General features: G+C 52.7%; 1 protein-coding gene across 20 annotated transcripts in view; it reads left to right on the forward strand.

The window, feature by feature from the left end:
* Positions 1 to 17,585, forward strand: part of EPB41 (erythrocyte membrane protein band 4.1) — a 90,908-nt gene that overhangs the window by 1,288 nt on the left and 72,035 nt on the right. For 18 of the 20 annotated variants that reach the window (XM_030464612.1, XM_030464599.1, XM_030464602.1 and 15 more), the window contains exon 1: positions 7,662 to 7,735. The exons of 1 other annotated variant lie outside the window; for it this stretch is intronic. The gene's annotated coding sequence lies outside the window, so the exon portion shown is untranslated. Of the gene's footprint in view, positions 1 to 7,275; positions 7,299 to 7,661; positions 7,736 to 17,585 lie in introns of those variants that run through there. One more of the 20 variants, XM_030464614.1, reaches the window with a different exon arrangement.

Here is a 17,585-nt window from a genome sequence, read left to right on the forward strand (position 1 = left end):
GGCCGGGGTGGCAGGGGACAGTGTCTATCTTTAGGGTGGTGTTGCAATGGGGGGGGTGTGCCTTGGCAGCTGCCTCCTCACCCAAGGATTGACTTACACCCAGGCTCCCACATGGGAAAAATCAACATTTCCCCTGCAGGCTGTGGGTGTTGGGGTGCCCCTCCTCTGTGCCCCTCTGTTGGGGTCTGTAGTGGGGCTGAGGTCCATGGTTGAGGGGTGTTGGCAGCTGTCCTCAGGGGGGGGTGATGCCAGGGCTGCTGGTGGCCCTGCCAGCTCGGGTGGGCAGTGGGCAGGGGCTGGGGTCTGCTGGGGGGTGCACTGACAGCCCCCCTGACACCCTGACAATTCCTCTGCCACAGCCCAGCAGCAGGACTGGGTGAGCTGGAGCAAATGGAAAGCAGGGAAGGGACTTTGGACAAGGGCCTGGATGTATGGGATGAGGGGTGATGGCTTTAAATCCCGTGGCAGAGGAGAGACTGAGGTTGGAAAATCAGGAAGAAATTGTTTGGGGTGAGGGTGCTGAGCCCCAGGTTCCCCCAGAAGCTGTGGCTGCCCCATCCCTGGCAGTGTCCAAGGTTGGATGGGGCTTGGAGCACCCTGGGCTGGGGGAGGTGTCCCTGACCATGGCAGGGGGGGGCACTGGGGGGGCTTTAAGATCCCTTCCAACCCAAACCAGTCTGGGATTCAGTGGAAGGCCTGGGGAAGGGGGAATGCCCTGGCAGAGGAGCTGCCTTGGGGTGTGGAAGCACATCAGGTTCTTGCAAGGTGCACCCCAAACCCCTCTTGGCACACAGTGCTGGGGTCAGGGCTGGGTGCAGCTCCCACTCCTCTCTCTCTGGGGTGACCTGGCCAGTCCATGGCAGGAACCTGCACTCGGGGTGCTGAGGTGCTGAAGTTCCCTCTTTGGTCTCCATCCTTCCTCAGCTGGTGCTGACCGTGTCCGTGGGGTCCCTGAGAGGAGGCAGCTGAACCTTGTGGAGCAGTTTGTGTCCCCACACGGCTTTCAGCCCAGCCAGGGTGCAGGTAGCCACGGGTCTCCCCCCAGCTTGCCACAGCACTGCCTGTCCCTCCTGCTCCTCGCATCCCTGCTGCGGGGTCGGGATGGGGACGGGGATGCAGAGGCAGCCGAGAGCTCCCCGTGCAGCAAACCCCATCCCTGCCGTGCTCAAGCTGCGGCGGGGCCTCTCCCTTCCCTCTGCTTGGCTTTAGCTCGCCTTGGAGAGAAACTTCAGGCCTTCTGGAGAGGGTTTGACTGCGTGCCGAGGAGAGAAAAGTGCCTTCTCATCGGCTGCCTTCTCATCGGCTGCCTGCAGCTCTGAGGATGCTCTCTGCTCCCGGCTGGCAGCCGCTGAGTCGCCCGCAGCCGCAGCTCACCGCACCCCCTCCTCCTTTTCAGAGGTGAAGATCACCCAGAGGGTAAGGGAGACATCAGCCCATCTCCAAACCGGGGTGTTCTGAAGATCTGTCATTAATTTAAGGTGTAACAAAGCTTTTTTTTCTAAGCTCCATCCACAGCTCTTTCCCCAGGAGGCTGCAAGTGGTCCCCACCCCACAGAGCAGGGATTGTCCTCTCTGTGCTGAGCCCTGCTTCACCTTTGTGCCTGTTCCCAGCCAGGGGCAGAGGCTCCAGATGTTGGTGGATGGAAGTTTGGGGTCAAAATTGGCTCTTAGCCAGGCTGGGTGCTGCAGGTTGGAGGTGTGGAAGGTGTCTGGAGTGTGGTTCAGGTGGGGAGATTGACTCTCCCCCACAATCAGCTGGGGGATCCCTCTCTCAGTGACCTGCCTGGGAAAGGATCTGGATGCTTCTGTGTCCTTTTATCCAGTTTTTTCTTCTCGTACTGATTTGTGCAGGGCCCTGAGTCAGGCTTAATGGGGAGATGCTGCAGCTCTCCCTGCTTAGCCTGGTACCAGCACTGATGCTCCAGCGAGGCTGTGGGGTTCAGCTCAGAGCTCTTGGGGTCCCTTGGGCCACCAGCACTGGGGCTATGCTGGGCTGTCCCCATCTGGGCTGGTGGGGACAGGCAGGGTGGGCTCGGTGGGGCTGGTGGGGTCTGTCCATAGCGGGTGTCCTGGCTGTGCACTTCTCCCCACTAGAGGCTGCTGATGAACAGGGGATTTTCATTTCCCTGGCTCTGAGGCAGGGTCTTGAATCTGAGCATCCCAGCCTGAGCTTTTCCTGCTGATTCACCCTGGAGACAGCAGTCGGGTTCAGGGGACATGTCTGCTCCCTCCCATCCCTGCCGGGCCCACAATAGATCTCCCCACTTCATTAGGCTTAGTCTTAATTAGGCAAACACACCAGGACCACGTGCAAGGCCATTGCCAGGGGCCCTGGATCGTGCCTGGAGCTGAGTACCAGAGATTCCAGCTCCTGGGGGTGCCGGTGGGGTTTTTCCAGCTGGATCCTGCAAGTGGAATAAGTTCATCCTCATGTATTGTTTTCCTGGAGGATGTGTGTGCAGTGATAACTGTGTCACCCTCTGGGCATATCCCAACTGGCAGAAACCCCAAGGATTAGTTGGGTGATGGAAGGGATGCTCCACCAGCACCATAAACCTGCCCTGTAGACACAAAGGAGACTCTTCTTCCAGGCCTGCTGGTTTAGTACCTAAAGCTTGGACACCCTTGAAAAAAACCCCACCAAAATAATCCTGGACCTCAGGAAGATGGTTAATCACATAAAAATTAGGTGTAAAATGGGAAGCAGTGGCTGCTGCATGGTAGAAGGTTCCTGGGAAGGAATTTGTGGTGTTGCACAAGCCCCACTGCCTCGGGTATGCTGAGGGCAGCACGGTGCCAGCTGGCTCAGCCCCACGTCCCCCACAATGGCAGAGCAGTGCTTTACATAATCTGGGACTTGCAAAACAAGCTGGAAGGGCTGGAAAATCCTCCTGCTATTGTTGGTGCTCAAAGTTTGCTGAATTTCCTGCTCTGATCTGCGGGTCTGGTTTTGGTTGGGTTTTGGGACCGCGCTTTGCCCGGAGAAAAGGGAAAGGGAGTTTGTGGTGTTTAATCCCTGCCCGCTCCTTAGATGGAACTTAATTTTTTTGTGTGTGTGGTTCACAAGAGGTTTTGAGCAGCTGCTCACAGCTTTGTGGGGCCGTGGAGGACTCTTGGTCTATCCAATTAGCTTGGTTTGTCTCCAGTCCCCTCCTGATGCCCCCCGAGAAAATCCTGAGCCGTGGGCAGAGCACACGCAGGCACCATCTGGGCTCCCAGCCCCTGTGTCTGCTCAGGGGCAGAAAACTCCAGGTCAAAATGGCTTTGTGGTGTCTGAGCCTCCTGCTAGTCAGACCCAGCTGCTCCAGGAAGGCTCTAAAAGCTGCCTCTTGATTGCAGATTTTAAAAGAAGCAGCTGGAAGGGAGCTTGGGTGGGTTTATTTGGTTGTGCTGCTTAGCTAGAGCTGTCCAGTGCTGTTTCCTGCAGCTTGTGGAGCTGAAGGCAGTGGGGAAAGTACAGCCAGGAGGGTGCTGAGGCTGTCAGGAGGGTGCTGAGGCTGTCAGGAGGATGCTGAGGCTGTCAGGAGGATGCTGAGGCTGTCAGGAACTACCCCAGCCCCACACCAGTATGGTTCCTGGCCCCCCAGGGAGTGTTTTGGGGTGCAGATCCTGCCTTTGCCCACTGGCTCACCCCAGAGCCTTTTGCCCACACAACTAAAGCCACTGATGCCCTGGGTGCTGTTCAATTAAATGAAGGAATCCTGTTAAAATGTTCTCCTGGCCTGTTCAGAAACAGGTGACTGCAAAACCTGCCTTCTCCTGCAGTTCCTAGGGAAGCTGGGCCTGGTAGTAAGGATGGAGGTTAAGTTCTTGCTGGTCCAGTTGATGTGAGTCAACTTTTGGCAGCCTGATAAGTTAAAAAAAAAAAAAAAAAGAAAAAAAATTAAAAAAGAGGAGGCAGCCTGTCCTGCCAGCACAAATACATCCTCCTGATAGTGGCAGCTTGGAGCTCCTCTCATGTAGGTAATTACATCTGACCATGGCTGACCTGAGCTGGGTATGAGCAAGGGGTGTGAGGTTTGCTGTGTGCAGGGAGTTTTCAGAGCTCCAACCACCATGGCATTAAAGCAATCCTGTGGGTGCTGAAAAGAAAGGCTGAGATGTGGTGAGGCTCTGAGCCTGCTTGCAACCTGGAGAACTCAGTTACCATGCTGTGCACGACCTCTGTGGGATGATCCCTGTTTGGTTCCTGTCCCCCTGATGGTTTAGCTGCTTGCCAGACAGCACCAACCCCTGAGGGCTTGGATTTCTGTATCTGCTCTCCAAAAGTCCTTGGAGATGGGGTAAGCTGTTTGTGGACACTTCAAAATTTGAAGGGAGCTCTTTCCTTGCATTGAGGGTCCATGTCAAGCAGAAGCAACATCAAATCACTTCCCTGCATCTGTGCAGATTCCAGTGCTAAGGGAGGGAGGGGGAGAGGGAGGGCAGATGCTGGTCCAGCCCAGAGCCACGTTGGGCTGTAACGTGACTTTGTTGATGTTGTGCTGTGTCTGACGTGAAGGTGAACCTCTCTCTTATGGCTGGGATCAGCTCTGGCCAATCTGTGACTGTGAGGAGCCCTGCCACGGGCTGGCAGATGGGGTCAGAGCTGCTGGGGTGCAGAGTGGAGGCTTTGGAGAGCAAACACCATTGTCTGTGTCATCGTGGAGCTGGGAACCTTTCCCTTAGAAATACCACCGGGCAGCTAGGGTGGGGCTGAAGCAAGAAGTCTGCTCCTTTAAGGATTTTTTTACCTGCTTTTGAGTAAACTAAAAGAAGGTTTAAGCTTTTGATAGTGGTGCTGAGGTGGTGGTGGGTTTGGGGTGCAGCTCTCTCGGGCAGGTTGCTCAGCCCCGTGCCATGGTTGGATCCTCCTGTGCTGTGCTGACAGATCCTGTGCCTCAGCCCGTGCCAAGACTTCAGCCTTCTAGGAAAGGCAGTGAGGGCTGGTGTGGGTTTCCCTCACAGCCCGTGGCTCCTGGTGCCTCCCAAGCAGCAGCTGGAGGCCTCAGGGCAGTGTCTGGACCTGCAGATGGTTCTTGTTGGTCTGCAGCACCGCTTGATCCACCCGAGCTGCCTTGGGGTGGGAAAACACGAGATACCCCCGTGCAGGATTGATCTGTGCTGCTGAGCAGGCTTTTTTTTTAATCTTCCTGCCACTATTCTTTCCCTGCTGCTGTAGCAGGAGGTGAGTGTGGTCAGAGCAGCTGCCTGGTTCTGGCAGTTTGGGTCTCACCTTCCCTGCAAACTGCCCTCGGGCTCCTGGTTCTGGCTGATCCGAGGCTGTTACCAGAGCTCAGCAAACCATGGTGGTCACATCCAGCACTGGACCTCAGACCACACCAGGCAGTGCTGGGCTTGATGAAGAGGCTCATTTGCACAGGGTGCTTAATTCTCTGTATGTTTAATCTCTTTGACCATCTGTGTTCTTGCCCGGGCTGGGGAGATGGGAGCTCTTTGGGATTTATTCCAGGAGGTGAACGTGGAGAGGATTGCTTATTCTGTTTCGCCTGAAAACTGCCCCAGGTCAGAGCAGGGCAGGCTCAATAACACCAGGAACAGTTCCTGCATCTTCAGGGCCTCCAGGAGTGCTGGCTCTGCCCTGGGGACACATCCCAAGAGGCTGCAGGGAGAGGGGAAAAAGGGACTGAGTGAAAATGGGAGCTCTGTGCATGCTGCCCAGCACACAAACCCAAACCCAGAGGGTCTGTGATGGGCTTGGATGGCACCCCAAGGAGGGTGGGTTGGTCTGGGGAGGGGTGGTGTGCTAAAGGATCTCCTGACCACCCCAAAAGCCTTACCCCAGGCTGGGCTCTCCCCATGTGCTGCAGCCTCTCCCCTGGTGAACACCACAGCTGGAGCTTGGATTTGAGCTTCAGAAGCTGCTGCTGAGATGGAGGTGCTCACATAGAGCACCAAAGTCAGGGGACCAGCACCTCCAGGTGGGCTGCAGTAGCATCTCCAGAGAGACCCATGCAGGCTGCTCCTGAGCAAGGGAAGCTTTTTGGAAGTTTTGGGTTCTCATGAGGCTCAGCAGCTCATCCCAGGAGCCCCAACCAGGATCCTCCTGACCAGAGGCTCTGCACGTGGCCAGGCACAGGCAGCTCTTGCTGCAGGCTCTGTTGAGAAACTCTTGTCCTGTGGGGCAGCACAGCATCACCGAGGCTGCTGGTGACATCCCAACCCAGAGGAAACGATCCCTACCATGTAATTAAGCTCTCCTGTTCTCCATACTAATGAGCAGTCTCCTTGATGTGCTCCTTGCAGCTGCTTTTTCCAAGAGCCACCTGCAAAGGGCAAACCCAGATCTTCATCCCTGGCTGACTGGGGTGAAGCTCATGGGTGAAGAACCTTTTGACTTCACAGGCTTTTCCTTGACTCTTCCTTGCTGGACTGCACCCTGTGTGCTGTAAATCCATCTGCCAACATACACCCCTCTCTCTTAAGTAAGGAAAATCTTCCTGGTGTCCCTGTTGGTGGGGCTGGGGGAGATGGAGATGTTTTCCCAACCTGTGGTTGAAGAACTGAGGCTGCCTCTTGAGAGTTTTTCTTCCCCTGCTTGCCAGGCTCTTGACAGCAGCAGATAATAACACTTAAACCCAACCAGCACTCCAGATCCTCTCCTGGTTCAGCAGCTGTGGGGTTCAGTCTGACTGAAGCTGACAGACAGCCAGCCCTGGGACTGGAGGTGCCATCCCAAAGGATGGGTGGAGGTCTGTGCCCATCTCTCTGGTGTGGCAGGGGGGTGGTAGAGGAAGCTGCCACCTTGCTGGGTTCCTCCTGGGTGCCATGAGCACTTGATTGCACTTGTGTGGAGCAGGTCCCCAGACCTGGGGTGTGGGCCAGGGGTCTGGCTGGGTCTTGGGACCCCTCTCAGGCCCTGACATGTGTCTGCTGCAGCAGCATTGCTGTGGCTGAGAGCAGCGTTGCTCTCTTGAATCTCTTCATTTAGTTAATGATCCTTTTGTTGAGAGGATTAGGGTTTAGAGGCCTCTGGCAGTGTGTTAATTAAATTAAATCTGTGGGTGTTTTGTTGAGTGTTTAAAGCCCACTAGAGGGCTCAGTTGGAGCCCTTTGGAGCAGGAGGTTCTGGGTTGTGTCCATCCCCTGGAGAAGTTTGCAGAACTTACGCAAGGCTGGAGGAGCTGGGCAGAGGTAGGAGTGGACAGACCCAGCTGCAGCCTCCACACCGGGCTCACTGCTGCTCCAACCCAGCTCTACCCAGGTTTGGGGGTGCCCAGGCTGGGCTGTGCCCCCTCCAGAGCCTGGCAGGAGGCTGGCAGGAGGCTGGCAGGCATGGGACATCTGCGTCACTGCTGGTGCTGTTATCAGTTTTAAGTCCTGACAGCTAAGGGGGTGGTTTTTTTGGTGGTGTGTTGTTTGTTGGTGGGTTTTTTTTGGTTTTTTTTTTTTTTTTTTTTTTTTTTTTTTTTTTTTTATATTTTTCCCTCACCACTTGGTGTTTACATTTCTAAGAAGTGGCTCAACATGAACGTCCAGTTCCCTTTCAGCTCTGGGAAGAGGCAGACACCACCCTGGGCTTAACGCACGGCGCTGGTGTGAAACACGAGTGTGAGCACTTGGCCACTTGGAGGCTGGAGGGGTTTTTCTGGTGGGGACATGGGGGTTTTTTCTTTTCATGTTTTGCTGGAATTGCTGATTAACCAGTGTCTCTTCTCCTTTCTCTCCTACACGCTGCCCCGGGATGGATTTTGGTGCTTTGCCTGCCTGGTCTGCCCTGGTGTCTCATCTCTGGGTGAGTACCTGCTTGGGTGGGGGGGTGAGGGGAAAGAGCTGAAATGGGGCACTTGGACTTAAAAAAAACTGATCTGTTCAGTCTGAATTCAACTTTGGAGCATTGGTTGTTAGGAAAAAGTAGGATTTCTTGTGTGTGTGTGTGTGTTTGTGTGAAGATTCTGGATCCTGAAAAGCACTTTATGTATCTCTTCCCAGACCATGTTTTATAACATGAGAAAAAAAAACCCCAAACAAACCAGCAGCTGCTTTTCTTGCAAGTCTGGACAGCAGAGCACTGACCTGGTGATAAAAACACACCAAGTGCCAGTAAAGTGAGCAAATAGAAGTGAAAATGTTTTTGGTAGTGGGAAGCACTACTCAGTGTTTCTCCCCAGGAGCAGCTGTGGATGGTAAATCAGGTTGTGGAAGGGACTGGAGCACAGTTCTGGGCTGGCTTTTCCTTGCAGCCCTGCAGATGTGTGGGGCTTTGCAGGGAGTCCTGGGGCCCTTCTGGCAGGAGAGGAGAGGAAATGAATGTCGTGCTTGGAGAAGTGCACTGGTGACTGCTTTGCACGGAGGGAACGTTGTCCCAGGGGGTGGATTCTGATGGTTTCCCAGCAGAGGTTTGGTGCCTCACCTGAAGCCTGGCTGCCAGGGGCTGGTAGGGGGTTAAAGCTGCTGAAAATAAGGTGTATGTGGAAGGAGAGGAAGGATGTGCTTGGTATAAAGCTGGTTCTCAGGGTGCAGTGGTGCCTTTGCATTGAGGTTGCTATCTTTGGAAACTTCACAAGTTTGTAATTGGTTTATTACTATGATTTAATTTTTAATTTAAAATATCCCCCTGCTAAGCTTTCTCCTCTTCTGTCCATCTCCACCTCCTCCCCAGTAACATCCTCTCCTCTCCTAGGAGGACTGAGGGTATTTAGAGCAGCTCTGCTCCATGCCTCAGCCTTCAGTGTTACTGCCAGTCACTGAGGAAAGACTTGGAGGGGAGGCAGAGGAAGGTGCTGGGAGCAGATTGCTTTATTCTTAAACTCAGAATTATTATTCAATGCCTCACAGGGGAGGGCAGGAGAGATGAATCAAAGCCAAGCATAAACCTGTTGTTTTTACACAGAAGTAAGTGCAGCACTATATTTGGAAGCTGAGCAGCTGTCTCCTGTTCTGAATGAGTGGTTCTTTGCTACCAAGTCTCTAAAAGAAGGCTCATTAATTAACTAGAGAACCTGCCTTGATTGGAGGTGCTTATCCAGCAAACACCCAGCAGTCATTTGAGTGCAGGATGAAACTTCCACACAGAAGGTGTAGCTGCAAGAAGTGCTGGCTGGGAGGTCACACCTGGAGCAAATGCAAGTGCTCTCTGCTGTGACTGTCAGAGTGGGCTAGCAAGAGGCATGGCTGGACCAGTAGCTGTAGCTGTGCCAGGGTGAGCAGGGTCTTCCTGCTTTGTGCTTGAGCAGACCTGCAGGAGAGAGTCACCCACCTGGTGACAAGTGTCTGGTCAAAGGGGGGGACCCTGGAGACCCCTGGTTTGCTCTCCCCAGGAGTCTCTCTGTGACCTTTGTCTGCCTGAGTGGTCTCTTGGCTTTCCTGTACAGCTCAGAGGGTAGAGACTTGTGTTTCAGTGGTCCTGCCTGTTGTAAGCTTTTGGGTTCTTGACCCTGATATGAGATGAAATCTGCTGCTTGCTGAATATTTGATATTAATTTTAGCAAACAAGAAAGCAAAGTGGTACCTTGTTAGCAGTGGTAAGTTAGAGGTGGTGTGGTACAGTTCCACTGGATCAGGGACAGCCCTGACCTTCACCCAGCAGAAAAACCAGCAGGCTCAGGTTGCCTTTCCATCTTTAAGCCTGGCTTATCTCTTAGGTAAACATAAAATGCATAGGAGCTGTACTAAGTGACTCTCCTCTCCTGGCTTGATGAGAGCCTAGGACATCAATCCTCAAAGTAACACAGCAGCAGCCTCTGTGGAGGGATGTGCTGCAGGGAGCTGGAGGGCAGAAACCCTGGAGAAAAACGCTGAAGGTGCAAGTGCAGCAGGAGCCTGAGAGGTTTGAGGTTGAGCTCTTGACCTTCAAGCTAAGATTCACATATGTTGCCATTATTTGAAGGCTGTCAAGAAATCTGAAGTGAGGTCACACATGCTGGCTGAAAAAAAAAAAACCCAAAATATTCAAAGCTATCCTTGTGGCAAAGGAGGTGGTGAGAGCAGAGTGTCCCTTCACGGGCTGCTGCTGCTGGCTGTGTCTGCCCAGACACTGGTGTTGGTGATGCTGTGAGCCAAGTGTTGTGATCTCAGAGTTTACCTGTGCATTAAATTTGTTTCTTTCTATCCTTTCATTCATGGTTTTCCTAGAGAAGGGCATTGCTTCATGGAGCTGCTGAGCAGCTCTTGCCTTGTGAGCTCTGAGCTCCCCTTAATTCTTATTCACATGCAGCTCCAAGAGGCAGAACAAACAGCTGCTGCTTTTTCACCTTTCAGTGAGATTTTCTGCTTTGAAGCTCTGCTGGTGGTGTGGTAGTGGGGTGTCTGTTTTTCTTGTGCCATCCTTTGACCATTCCAGGCTGGGCTTAGCTCAGTGGTTTCACTCCAGCACTTTGTGAGGCAATGAAACAGTTCTCATTGTGCTGTGTGCCTTCTGAATTACCACCTAATTAAATGAAAGCAAAAGCTCAAAAGCAAGTGAGCTTTTTCTGTATCTCTTGTTATGGAAGAAAAGCTGTTTTGGTTGACCTAAAAACCAACCTTGAAACCCAGCCTAAACAGAGATGCTTTCCTCCCAGCTCTGGGGCAGTTTGTAGCAGTTGCTACTGTTCTTGGAGAGCCATTCATGTGGTGGCAGCTGCAAAGCCTCTTCAGAACAGTTACTCCTTTGAGTCTTGCTTCCCCTTCACTTGCTGGTTGGAGGAACCCTGCTGTGGAGACAAATAATTAGAAATAAAAGATGGCAGCTTAATGATTATTAGCTTCTTTCTGATGCAGGCTGGGCTGAGATCTGGCTGCTGGGAGTCCCAAAGCTGTTCCTGCATCTCTCTTCCTCCACCAGGTTAACTCTGAGCCTCTGCTGCAGAACACACTGAGCTGACAGAGCCATGTTCTTTATTTCACTAAGAGACCTTTTTCACTCTTGGCAATTAATGGTGACAGTGGCCACAGCTCAGCTGAAGCAGGCTTCCTGCCCTTCTCCTCCCCATCTCTCCTTCCATACCCACAGCTTTCCTCTACACCTTTTGAACCCCCCCCTCCCCCAGCACTTGGATTCTGCCTATAAATCTGAACTGCTGTGGGTATTCTTTGGAAAATGAGCATGGAAAGATATGACCTTAAATAAAGCCTCCAAAAGCCTTATTTTGTAAAGCTCCAGAAAAACTGACAGCAATGTGATTCCATCCTATGGGATTTTGTCCTATTGATACTAATCTTTTTGAAGCTGGTATCCATGACTGCCAGTTTCAAAGGTTAATATCCTGCATTTCAACCAAGCTGAGGAGCCTTTTTTATTTTATTTGTGATATGGAAATGTGCACCAATTAATCACTGTGCACCTGCAGAAACTCCTCTCTCAGCAGACGTTGGCTGTGCTGCCTCAGGTTGTGGGATCATCTGTGGAAAGGACTTGGGGTGATGAGTCTGATCCAGTTAGTAGCTTAAGACAAACCCTGCAAGCCTTGAGGAGATACCAGGTAGGGGAGGTGGCACTGAACAAGGTGGTGTGGAGCTTCAGCTCTGATTTCTGAAAGGAATAAGGTGTCTGTGCTCAGTTTAGAAGTTGTATTTTCTCTCTGTAGCTAAACTCATGATTAAATAGATGTTGGGGCTTTGTCCCTCACTCATGTGCAGGTCTGGAATTTGTTGTCAGCTGTCTGTGCTGGGTTCATTTGGGTGAATTTGTTGTCCTGCCTTTGGGTGACAGTTGATGTGTTAGCACAGAGCTCTCTGCTGAGGACATAGCTCTAAATTACTGCTGGGTACACACTGGTCCTAAATATTCTTGCAGCCAAGGGGATGCCCTTTGCCCAAACTGGGTGTGGAAGAGTGGAGTGAAATCTGCACTTGAGCAGCCCCTTGGTAAAGCTTCACCTAACTGGTGCCTTTCTGGGGAGAAGCTGCAGCTCAAAACCCCCTCTCTCTGGTGTCAATAAATAGACCAGAGCCTCTCCTCTGGCACTTTGACTTCTTATCCCTGCAAGGAGTAAATCAGCCCCTGACATCCTTTGTTTGTGGTGTGGCTCTCCTGCCTCCCTGCCTCAGCACTGGTCCCTAGGTGGCACTAACTGTTATTTTTGGGTTGATTTCAGCCAAGGCTCTGCATAGCTGAGCTTGTCTCCTGCTGCAGTGACAGCTGCATCTCTGGCCAAGCTGGCTGCTGGTGTGGGGTTGAGGAGGATGGGGCAAGGGCTTGAACCCCCTCCTGCTGCCCCAGCATTCCAGCAGCAGCTCCTGGAATTCATTAAATGAGGGGCAGGGAGTCAAGCACTCTCCTCTATTTTTAGTTGTGTCTTCTCTAAGACTGCCAGGGAATGGAAAACTGGGGAGAGCTTGACCTGAGGGAGAGCTCAGGACCTGATGGAGCTCAGCATGCTGTTGGGCCTGCTGTGTCTCTGGTGAGGGCTTTTTCCATGGTTCAGTTCATTTCTTGGACTGGTTCTGGAGCTCAGGCTTGTGCCACACTGATTCTGCCTTTCCCTGAGCCCACACCACTTTTTCCCAGCCTGTCATCAATTCTCCAGGCTTTTAAAAACACTTTCTACATCTTTCAAGTGCAGCCACTCATATTTTTAATACTTCCTATCCAGGCTTAAGGGGAAAAGTATTTCTCTCTCAATGCAGAAACATTTCACCATATGAAAACGTGATCCTGCAATCTGAAGCTGACCTCTTCTAATCTTTTAATGGTGCATCTTGGCAGAAACGTGTTTGACAAACCATTTCTAAGCCCTGGAACAAAGCTGACTTTCCAGGGAGCTGTTCTTGCCTGTCCTGGCACACAGCCTGGAGAGAGCTGATGCTCTTCTTCTCTATTTTATTCCTCTTTCCTCTTGGAACTAGTGCTGCAAGACACTGTCTCAAGTGAACATCAGCTTCATGCAAACAGATCAAACCCACAATGGGAGCTTTCTGCAATAATTAATCAGATTCTGGGTAGGACAGGAATTCTGAGGTGTCCAGGCTCCATTGCCCAGGCATCCTCTCTGTCTTCCCTACTCCCCAAAGTACTTCTGCAGAAACCAGCCCAGTACCAAAAAGATGTGGCTGCTAAAAAATGGGATTCTTCTTCTTTCATGGGAAAAACTGTGTGGTTTTAGTTTGGCAACAATGCCCTTCAAAGGACACAGCTCCTGCTGTTGAAACAACCAAGCAAGGAAAGCTCTCCAGTAGGGAACCATACAGCAAGGGACAGGAGAAGCAGCTTGGATTTGGCAAAACTCAAGGCTAGGTGCCATGGTGCCAAGTGGGATTGCAAGAGCAAAATCAGTCTCTTCAGCTCCAGAGGGCTGCTCAGCCCTTTAATAACTGCCTCAACAATGAATCAATTGTTGGTTTTGGAGGGTGCTGCCCTGGGCTGGACTGGATTTAATCTTTGGTTAAATACTTGATGCAGAGCCAGGTGAGTGTGTATGTTCCAGGTATCCTTCACTGCACATGCACACACGTAGCAAAGCAGTGCAGCATCTTCTAGTTCCTTGCCAAAATTTCTTGAGCTTGAAATTCAGCCCTTCAGAGGCTTTTTTTTATTTTTTGGCAGTGGATTGGGCTGTGCCTGCCACTTCACCTGCTAAATCAAGGGGTGAGCACAGGAGAAGCACGGGGCTAGCTGGAGCACCCCTTCCTCCTGGGTAAATCATTCACTTGAAATCTCTTTGTTCTAGAGCAATGTTTTACAATCAGGAGAAGCTGGTGAAGCTGAAAGATTTCCTTTACACCCTGTCCTGGCTTTCTGCTCTCAGCACTGCTGCTGGTGACAGTGACTCTGGGCAGAGGAGCCAAGGGCAGAGGGCCAGTAGCTGGCAAAACCCAGCCACCTGCTCTCCTCCCACCTTGTTTGCTCTTCTGAAATGGCTGCTCTGCTGCTCTGGAGACCTTGTCACTGGCTGGCAAAATGTGGGAACGTGGCACAGGAATTGGCTGTGCCTGTTTTGTGTGTACAAACCTATGCACAACACAGACAAAACATGGGCTGCTGGAGGGCAGTGCTGGGGGAATGATTCAGTTGACCAGATTAATTTCTTTGTTTTTCTACAACCTGGCGTAATCCTGAGTGTTTCTCTTCACCTTCTGCCCTGCTTGCTTTGGGGGAGGGAGCACTGATACCAGTGTGTGATGCAGGGTTCCTTTGTTTAGATTGGGAATTCCTCACACAGAGAAGCTCCTCGGGGTGAGGAGAGCTCTGTGAAGTTTATTGTTTGTGCCTGTAGTTCTCTAGGCACAGTGTCCACCAGCACTGGTGTAAACTGGGAGCCCTGTTTCACAACAGATCCCGCCAGCAGTGCATCCTGGGGCACCCTTTGGAGCACTGGATCACCCCACAAAGGATTTTTGGTTTTGTGAAGAACTTCCTTGAGCTGGGTTTAATTTACTGTCTCGATGCCCTTAGGATGGCAGAGCGTGTCATTCTGAGCAGCTTGGTAGCTTTAAACAGAGGGGCAGGGTTTGCAGCATTCTCTCCTGTGACCCAGTTGGTTTGCACTGAGTGAATCCGTGGGGATCTGAGCCAGTGGCCTTTCAGCTTGCAAGGAGCAGCTTTGGCCTTACAGACCACAAACACATGCCTAAAATGAATATAATTCCTCTCCTTATTCCTATATCCAGCAGCTGAATACCAAGAAATCCTGATTTATTGAAATAATTCTCAATCTCTAATTGACTCCTACAAAGCGACTTAAACCAGCTATAACTGGGAGAGTTCTTTAAATATTTGCAATCCGGGCTTGGCACAGGGCAAGCTCTTCTTATGGTGAGGAATTTAGGAAATTTCCATTACTTCCTATGGGATTTCAGAGGTCAGTTTGGGTCTGTGTAGGAAGGAAAAGGTTAGAAGTGAAGCCAGCCATTTACAGCTGAAGTGTGGTGCTATTTCCATATGCAGAAGAGTGGTGGGGTTTTTTTTTTCCTTTTTTCCTCTTTTTATTTGTTTGTTTGTTGTTAATTTGCTCCCTACAAAGGGATTGCTTTGGCCTGGCTTCAAATCCCCCTGTGCCAGAAGAACATTTTCAAGGCACTCTCATGGCACAGACCTTGTGCCTTCTTTTTGTGCCTGCTGTCTCTGCTTCCCTTCAGTCTCTCCTGCCATTTCACCTCTCTGCCATTCATTTGGGGTCTGAGAAGTGTCCTTTGTGGTGTTCCCTGTGGGTAAGTGCTTCACCTGGGAAATAATGGCTCAAAATAGAGGAGCTCCTGCTCCCTGCACTCAGCTGCTGGCAGATGGAGTTGGGGGATCATCTGGTGATCTGAGTGTGCCGGGTGACGTGTGCTGCAGGGTGTTAAATCACTGTTTTGATGCAAAGTTTTTGTTGCCCTGCTCTCCTCTCCGTGTAATCTGCAATCTGCTGTGGGTCAGCTGTGTGTGCATGGACAGAGCAGTGTGGTTTTGTTTTCCTTGTTTTTCTCTAATTGCAAGAAGCTCTCGCATCCGAAAACTGTGGCTGCTTTGCTCGGTGGTTTTCTCCTTGAAGCTCTTTGGACCTGTGTTTCTCTTCTCTGCTTTCAGCCCATGCACAGCTGAGCAGTAGCAAGGGCAGCATTTATTGTGGTAGGTCAGCTCCAAACATCTGAGCCTCCCCTGTTCACAGCCCGGGCTCTTAAAATGCATTAATTTAATGCCTTGGGGAGTAGGGACAGAGCTTCAGGGGAACTGCCTGTCCTTGGTGTAGGAGCAGTGACTTCCAGCTGCCAGGCTTTCCCCAGCCTGTGCCTTTGAGTCCAATGTGCTCATCCCAGTCCAAGGAGACAACCAGGTAGTCCAGATTAAAGGCAAAAATACCTCTAAAGAAGGAAGGAGCTTCCCACAAGCAGCACTGAGACAAGGGGGGAGCTGCCCCCTTCTGCCTGCTGCATCCCCCACTTGGTGCTGCAGGAGGAAAGGGTAAATAGCTGTGAGAAGTGTGTTTATTTTACCAGAAAACGAGGTTTGGTTGGCTCTTATTTAGCAGCAGTGTGTGAACAATCCTCTTTTGGTCGGCACTAGTGAGGATGAAGCTGTCCCAGGCAGCCTGTGCATCAGCCCAGGGGGTTATCTGGTGATGAAGAGGTAGGACACTTGCTCTGAATGCAATCAGAATAATGTGCCTGCTAGATTAATTCTCTATTGGGAGGCAAACGGAGAGGTCTCGGTGCCACGTGTCTTTTTGGGGTTGTGTAAATATTTGAGAGGGATTTGGTCTGGCACCAACCTCTCTGGAGCCCTGATGGGCAGGGTTTTTGCTCTGGTGAGCACAGCGAGAGGAGCTGGACAGCTCTGCTTGACAAAAATAACTTCGGACTTGGCTGGCAGTGAGGAGGAGAAGCCACCCCGTGCAGATGGGTGAGAGGGGGAGGTCGGTCCCCTCTGGTGCTCCTTTTGTAGAGTGTGATGTAGGGGTTTTCATGCTGTCTCCATTGTGGTACCCATCGCCTGAGCCGGTTGCTCATGGCCGTATGCTTAAAAACCCTCCACAAATAAAATAAAGTAAACCCCGCCAACCCTCTCCCCTCCCCTGTCTATCTCCCGGGTATCCTCCCTTTTGAGCTGGGCCACAACTTTCCCCGGGAGACAGCGAGCTGTAGTTAAAATCTAGGTCACGGAGGGAGGCGAGAGCAGCCGGCTGCCCCTCGGCGGGCTGAGGTAGCGGCCGCCTGGCTCCCTTCGCGGCAATGCGGGCGGGCGCCAAACGATCGCGGTCCCTTCCTTCCCTCCCCCTCCCTATCCCCGCCATCGCTTTAGCGCCATGCCGGCGTGCTGCCGCTAATCCTGTCAGTTCAGCCTCCCCTGCCGAGTGTTCGGCAGCCGGGCTGAGGCAGGCGGAGGGCTGAGGAAGGCGGCGGTGCCGGTCCGGTCCGCTCCGTTCGGGTCGCGGTGTTGAGGGAGAGGAGCGGCCCAGGGGGTGTTGGGGGGGGCGCGGTGGAAGCGCTGAGGGGATGCGCGCTCCCGCTCCCCACACCCTCCCCGGCAGCCGCCGTTTCCCCTCAGCCAATAGGAACGCGGCGCTGTCGCCCCGCCCACTGCTCTCGGCCAATGGGAACTTACTACAGTGTTGTGGGGGGCGGGGCCGGGGGTGCGGGGTTGGGAAGGGGGGGGCTGGCGGCAGAGCGGCGGGGCCGGGAGGAGCGGGAGCGGAGCGGGGCCGGGGGCTGAGGACGGAGCCGCACGACCCCGAGGTGCTGGAACGAGGAGCGGGGTTTGGTTCCGTTCGGTTCGGTTCGGCGTGAGGACGGCGGGCGCCGTGCGCGGGGGCGGCCGCGCGCGCGCTCTCGGCGGGCGGGTAAGTGCGCGGGAGCGTATGCGTGCACCCTGCGCGTGCCTCTGTGCACCCTGCGTGTGCGTGCGGTGTTTGTGTGCGCACAGGGTGCGTGCACCCCGCGTGGGTGTCCCCTGGGAGTTCGTGGCCGTGCACCCCCGTGGTTTTGCACGCCGCGGGCTCGTGCGGGGTGTACCGGTGCGCGCGCGTGTGCGCGTGCAGCGAGCCCTCTGTGCGTGTGCAAGGGAAGTGTGAGTGTGCACGCATCGCCCGTAAGCGCACAGCGTGTGTGTGTGTGTTGCGTGTGTCCGCTGTGCGTGAGCCGCGCGTGTGTGCACGGTGCGGATGTGTACATTTACACACGTATCTGTATATTTACACACGTATGTGCATTTACACACGTATCTGTACATGTACAAGGTGTATCTGTGT

This window comes from Calypte anna, chromosome 23, assembly GCF_003957555.1.
Source record: "Calypte anna isolate BGI_N300 chromosome 23, bCalAnn1_v1.p, whole genome shotgun sequence".
Lineage (NCBI taxonomy): Eukaryota > Metazoa > Chordata > Aves > Apodiformes > Trochilidae > Calypte > Calypte anna.